This window comes from Pteropus vampyrus, unplaced genomic scaffold (genome assembly GCF_000151845.1).
Source record: "Pteropus vampyrus isolate Shadow unplaced genomic scaffold, Pvam_2.0 Scaffold42, whole genome shotgun sequence".
NCBI lineage: Eukaryota > Metazoa > Chordata > Mammalia > Chiroptera > Pteropodidae > Pteropus > Pteropus vampyrus.
In genome coordinates, this window is record NW_011888823.1 from 3,936,462 (window position 1) to 3,943,197 (window position 6,736).

The window sequence follows — 6,736 nt, forward strand, 5'->3', positions numbered from 1 at the left end:
TTCCTCCTGCGTCTTTGCCTTCTTTTCAGTCTCTTTGGAAAGCTCTTCTTTTTCTTTCAGTTCCTTCAATGATATCCTGTTCTTCCCCCTTTTCTGCCCTTTCTCTGTTATCCGCTTTCTCTGGGTGACATTATCTACTCTTCTGGATGTAATAATTGGCCATCTCTGTGAGAATCTCTAAAAATGTGTTTCTGGGCTAGCCATTCTTCTTGGACTTCCAGAGCTAGCTTTTCCAAGGCCCACTGACATGCCTTCTTGTACTTTTAATTTTTAAATCCAAAATTAAAGCCAGCCTCTTCTCCTTGAAACGTGTTTCCTTTAAGCCATTCATCTAAGCTATAGGTTGGAAAATCCTTTTTTGATTCTTTCCTTCTTTCTCACTGCCCCAATCTAGCCAATTGATAGCTAAGCCCCATTGTTTTGTCCTTAAAGATCTCTTAAACTCACCCCCTTATCTCCACCCCCATTGTCATCGCTTTACTGAGACCCTCACCATTTCTATAATAGCTTTCTAACTGGACTTCTTCCTTGAGCCTCTATCTCTTTCAGTTCACTCATGTGCCATGCAGGGAGAAATCTGATGGTATTATTCACCTGCTTAAAGCTCCTATACCTGTGGGGTAAAGTTACAACCTTTTAGCACAGCACTCAAGGCCCTCTGCAGTTTGGCCTTGACTATTGACCCAGTCCTGTCTGTCTCATCCCACATCTGATATGGCCTTTGCTCTGGCCATGCTGGATTCCTTGAATTTCCCCTAATACATCATGCTGTCTGCTTTTGTCTAGGTTTCTTTGGTTGTAAGTAACAGAAACCTGCTTTAAAGAAGTCAAAGCCTAAAGGGAATTAAGTGGAAGGATCCAGGGGTATCTGAAGGACCTCAAGAGTCATGAGGTTCCAAGAGGGACTAGCACCAAAAGCAGGAAGGTGCTACTCCATCCAAATCAATAGAAAAACCTAGGTAACATCTTAGTCTTCCATTTCCAGGAAAGCAACTCCAGTTAACCCAGCTTTGGCACGGAAGCCAGCTGCAGGTAGAACACACATAACTTCCTTGGGAAGGAAAGCTTGCATGGTATCCCCAGAGAAGTCTCTAAATCCTCATTGCTGAGCCTTAGCATATGCTATTCTCTTTCACTGAGTGCCCTTCCCTGTGTCTCCATGTGGCTAAATTCTATTCATCCCTCAAGAGTTACCTCAAGAATTAGACCTTCCTGAAAGTCTCCCTAGGCTGAGTTATGAGTTCCTCTGGGTGTTCCCATTAAACTATTACATAACCCTGACTCTAATGCTTATAACATGTGGGTGGTGTTCATTGGTTTCTTGTCTGTCTCTTCATTATACTATGAGATCTTGGGGGTAGACATTGAACCTGTTCACCTCTTTTTCTCTAGAGTCAGGGGAAGAGCCAGCTCTAAAATGGGATATGTTCAAATTTCGAATGAATAGAATAGCCCATTAGTCTCTGTCTACCACGTGCAGGTATTTTTGGAGGGAAGGATTCAAGCATATGATGAAAAAAGGGAAAATACCACTTATTTTGATGTTAGCATGTTCCTCACTGTTCATCAGAGTCCGAAGAATATCAGCCCTCTCAAGGTAGCTGTGTAATTTAAATTAGTTTTCTGTAAGTTTACAGGGTTGTGACTTCGTAGATGGAAACTGCCTAATCTGACTTATTAGCTGGTATAAACAAATGAATGGCTATAAGCAGAGCAGATCAGGTTTTAGAACAGGTTTTAAAAACATCACCATCTTTATACAACAGGCAAGTTGATGGTGGCTAGGTAAATTTCATATTAAAACTGTATCTAAGAGGGGTGGCTCCATAGTGTAGTGGTTAGCACGTCTGCTTTACACGCCGAAGGTCTTGGGTCTGCGCCCCGGGTGGAGCCACGGACCATACCTCAGGTGCGCTGCACCCCCACCCCCACCCCGCAGTACGCCAAGTGCACCTGGGGTGCCAGGCCTCTGGGGATCCCCAGGTGGGGGTGCCAGGCCTCCGGGGATCCCCAGGTGGGGGTGCCAAGCCCAGGTGCACGCTGGGAGTGCATGGGAGGAGACGCCCCACCTTCAGAGATCTAGTTCTTAAAAAAAAAGTGAGACGGCAACATCTGTAGGTCAGGGGTGGAAGTAGGGGTGGAGGGTAATGAAAGGGGGGCGAAAGAAACTATCTCTAGGAACTCATTTGAACTTTATATCAAAATTGATATGTATAAGGTTTAGCCCAAATTACTACATCCATGAAGTTGGAATAAAATTAAAAATTTAAATAAATATGAATAGCTAACACTTATTGAGAGTTTACCATGCTCTATTACTGGGCTAAGTGCTTTATATGTATTAACTAACTAATCTAATTCTTAACCTACCCTATGAAGCTAGTTCTATAATCAGTCTATTTTACAGAGGAGGAAATTGAGACACAAGAGTTTAGCCAGAGTTGGGATGTGCATGTAGAGATCCAGCCCGGGGACCTACACCCTCAACCACTCTGCTAAACTGCCTCAAAGTACTGTTTGGTGCCTCTCTTCCAATACGTATCTGTTAATGGTTACTACTTTAATTATGCCTTGTTTCACCATGCTTTTGTAGAGTTTTTCTTTTAATACATCCTTTATGTTTATGTTTTGTAGTAAAAAATCTCTCTGTGCCCTACAAAAATCATATTCAGAATTTCAATTACCCCATTTTCCCACTAAAAGTGGTACAGTAAAAAAAAAAAAATAACCTTTTCTAATCTACTGCATAAAAATGTATCTCAAAAATGTGTAAGTTGTAGAGACCTGCTGATTGTGCCAATAATTAAAAATATGGTATTGTGTACTTCAAGATTTGTAAAGAAGGTAGATCTCGTGCTCTTATCACAAAAAACAAAAACCTAAAAAACGAAAACACAAAGGGACATGAGGAAACTTTTAGAAGTGATGGACATGTTTATTACTCTTATTATTGTGATGGTGTCATGGGTGTGTTCATATGTTTGAACTAATCAAATTGTATATATTAAACACCTGCAATTTTTTTGTATGCCTATTATAACTCAATAAAGCTGTTAAAAATGTAAAACAAACAAACAAATAAAACCTCTACATGGTTGTAGGCTTCTAGGCATTAAAATCTCTTGCAAGAAATTCTCATCATGTCTACATTCACCAATAAACCAGCTCTAAATGTCTACCTGCTGCACATGATGGATAGGAATAAATGGATAAATGAAAGAGTAACTTTAGGGCTGCCCTCTGGGTCTCTAATTTTGGGTTTTCTTTCCCTCTGAATCTTTATCTACAGATACTTATGAGTCCCACTGTCAGTCCTACATGGGTCAGTTCCCAGCGACTTGAGAAGAGGGTTCCTGGTAGAGTGAAGAGGGTAAGGAATGGGAAATCTGGAGACCAGGGTCCAGTGTTGCTTCTGGCACTTGTAGTTCAAGACCTTTTGGCAAGTATCCATCTGCTCTGGGCCTCAAGTTGTCCACCTGTCAAAAAGGGAGGTCAGTCTAGAAGTTGATCTTTTAACTTCCAGCCAGACAGTCTAGATTTAGGTAAAATAGTCCAGGGCCACCACTCACAGACGGGCAGTTTTGATACTGCATAGCCCAAGGGAGTGCCATTTGCATAGAGAAAAATGTGAGTAACAAGCTTGTTATATGTATATATGTACTAAGCTGAATTAGCAGAATCTTTATATGAACAGAGGATTTTTGTGCAACCCTGACCTGGTCCCTGGGAGGTACTGTGACACGGAGATCCCTAAACATATAAAATGCTCCCTAAGAGTCAGGCTAATGCATTTTTGGCAAGTTCGGCGCTTGGGCAAGTGTGGAGTTAGGTAGTGGACAGCAGAGATGTCCCAAGTGCCACAGCCAGTCTATTGTTGTAAATCCCTTAGCGTATCGTGGACATCCAAGCAAGTCCTCTAGAAATGTTAGCTGGTATTATTACTGTAGTGGAATAGAGAAAAATACGAGACAGACTACCTCATGGGAATCAAGAGTTTGACCCAACTTCCAGGTTAGCTTGGCACAGAGCCAGCTTTGATAGGAAGCTGGCCCTGCTGTTTATGGTCAGGGGAACATGTCTGACATCAGACTTTGCAAGGCTGTATTGGGAAATCAGTGCCTTATGCCTGTCTCTGAAGCTGCTGGGGGTGGGGCCTTGAGTTGGGGCAGTGATCTCTTCTCCCCATGTCCCCTCCCTACCCCCACTTCTGCTCTACCTGGGACACATGGAATGGTCAGGTGGAGGCCATCTTGCTTTTGGCTAGGGGTCAGCAGGAGTTGGAGGGGGGGTCTTAGAGATGAGAAGTATACACGTACATGGAGAGAGATAGGAAGTAGGACAGATACCTGTAAGGGAAAGAATCACCCTCACAAACAATTGCATTTCTAACAGGGCATTTCTCATCTTCGATTTGGGCAGCTCTGCCACCTTTGCTTCTGGGTCAGTGGGTTTTAAACTTGAGTCTTGATCAGACTCATCTGGGGCTACAGATTCCCAGGGGCCACCCTCAGCTGTTCAGATTCAGTAGGACTGGGACCCTCAATTTAACCTTAAGCTGATGTGGTTAGTTGGAGACCTACATCCTGGGATGCTGAACGATATGGATTGCTTCTGTGTATTCCTCTGGTTCTTGAGCTCAGCTAGTGGGGAACCCTGGTAGGAGATTGACGATGAGCAGAAGCTTCCAGTTAGGGCATTTATTTCCTCATCTCCATCCCTGATGATTGCTGGGGTTGGCTCCTGTCAGGCAGTCCTCATCACATAGCTTTCTCTCTGGGCTCCCATAATGGTTCCCTTAACTCGCCGTTTAGGCCTGGAGAAAATAATAGCTCCCAACTGTTATTGGCTTTGGGGTACTGCACCATTGCTTATTACTTTCTTCATATCTTCCCTATACTTTCATTAAAGGTCCCTTTTCAGTTCTCATGAATTTTATGAAATTCTCTCCTTGCCCAGCACCAATATGCTATTTGTTCCCCTCAGGACCCTGACTCATTCAGGAGTTGTCCATAAAGCCGCATTTTAAGCAAGAATCCCATTTTAACATGGAGCACTTTTAGAAATACTACTCCACAATCTTCAATGCTTCCTAGTTCTTTTCTTGTCCCTAGTGCTTAACTCATTTGAGTAGTGCTTTTCAAAAGCAACTTTACAAGGAAATGAGGTTAATAACAAAGACTAATACTCTTCAGTGAGAAAATATAAAGGCATAGAAATGGGTGTATCCACAAAGCCCAGCCTCTCTGTCTGTAAGGAGGTCTACATCCGTGCTGGCCTGGCAGGCCCAATCCACAGATGATTAAGCTTCAGTTCTCTCATTTTTGGAAAAATCCCATCCCAGCCAAATAAATTGAAACAATGTAAAACTGTATGAATTCATCATGAATATTACTCCACCCTCTAAGTCTTCTCTAGCTCCTTTTAACAGCTTGGTTTATGTCCTCCCAGATATTTTCTGAACATTTATAAACCCATATATATTAGAATGTGTTTTTACACAAATGGATAAGCCATTTACTACCCTGCTGTTCTACTTTCCTTTTCACTCGACGTCGTTTCTTGAAGATCTCTCTATGTATATTCATATAATAACCTTATTTTTGATTCTTTTGTAACAGCTTTATAGAGATACAATTTATCTACTATAAAATTATCTGTTTTAAGTATATGATCCAATGATTTTTAGTAAATTTTCAGAGCTGTACAACTAATACCACAATCCAGACTCAGAATATTTCCGTTGCTCCTAAAAGAACGCTTGTCCTTTGCAATCATTCTCTGTTCCCACCCCCGGCCCCAGGCAACCGCTATTTGCCTTTTCTGGGCATTTTATGTCAATGGAATCATACAAAATGTGGTCTTCCGCTCTGACTTTTTCCACTTAGCATCATGTTTTAACCTTGTGTTTACACCACTGCATTCCATGTATTCCACGTGTAGAGGCACCTTTGTAGTTTATTTAACCATTTCTCTATTGAAGAACATTTAAGCTGTTTTTAAGCTTTGAGTTTTATAAACAATACTGCCATGAATATCCTGTACACATTTGTCCATCTATGTGGCTATTTCTACCGGATGGATTTCTAAAAGTGTAATTCCTGGATCAGAGAGTGTGTGCAGTAAAACAGATAGGATCAGATTGCCTTCTCTGAAGGCTGTACCTATATACTCTCCTGCTAATAGTGGATGATAATATCATCTTCTAATCTGCTGAATTCTGACCCCAAAACTATAGGACGAAGAAGCCTTCACTTTACTCCCTTCAGTGGCTCCTCAAAATGACCAGAGTTGCCCCTTTGTTCTTCTCATAACCTTTTTCATATTTCTCCCTTTATTTTAATGATTAAAAGCATTTTATTGTGAACAATACACACTCTACAGGTTGCAGAAAACTCATGTTTATAGCTTAAAGAACTAATAGTACAACAAATCCCAAGTATCTGCTATCTAGGTAAAGAAAGAGAATCTTATTCGTATCTTCAAAAGCCCCAGAGTGCTCCTCCCTGATGACTGAAACCTTAAATGAACATTATCCAAAGTTTTATGGCAACCATTCCTTTTCTTTAGAGTCTGCATTTATGTTTGTGCGAAAGATTTGTGCCGAGTCAGTTTAGTTAAGCCGCAGCTATGTTTCCCCAGACTCCCTTCCTTGCATAGTTCCAGGTTAACATCCCCAGAAGAGACATTTCTGTGAGATTTCGAAGGCAGAAGTGAAGCCGAAGCTACATTCTTTTTA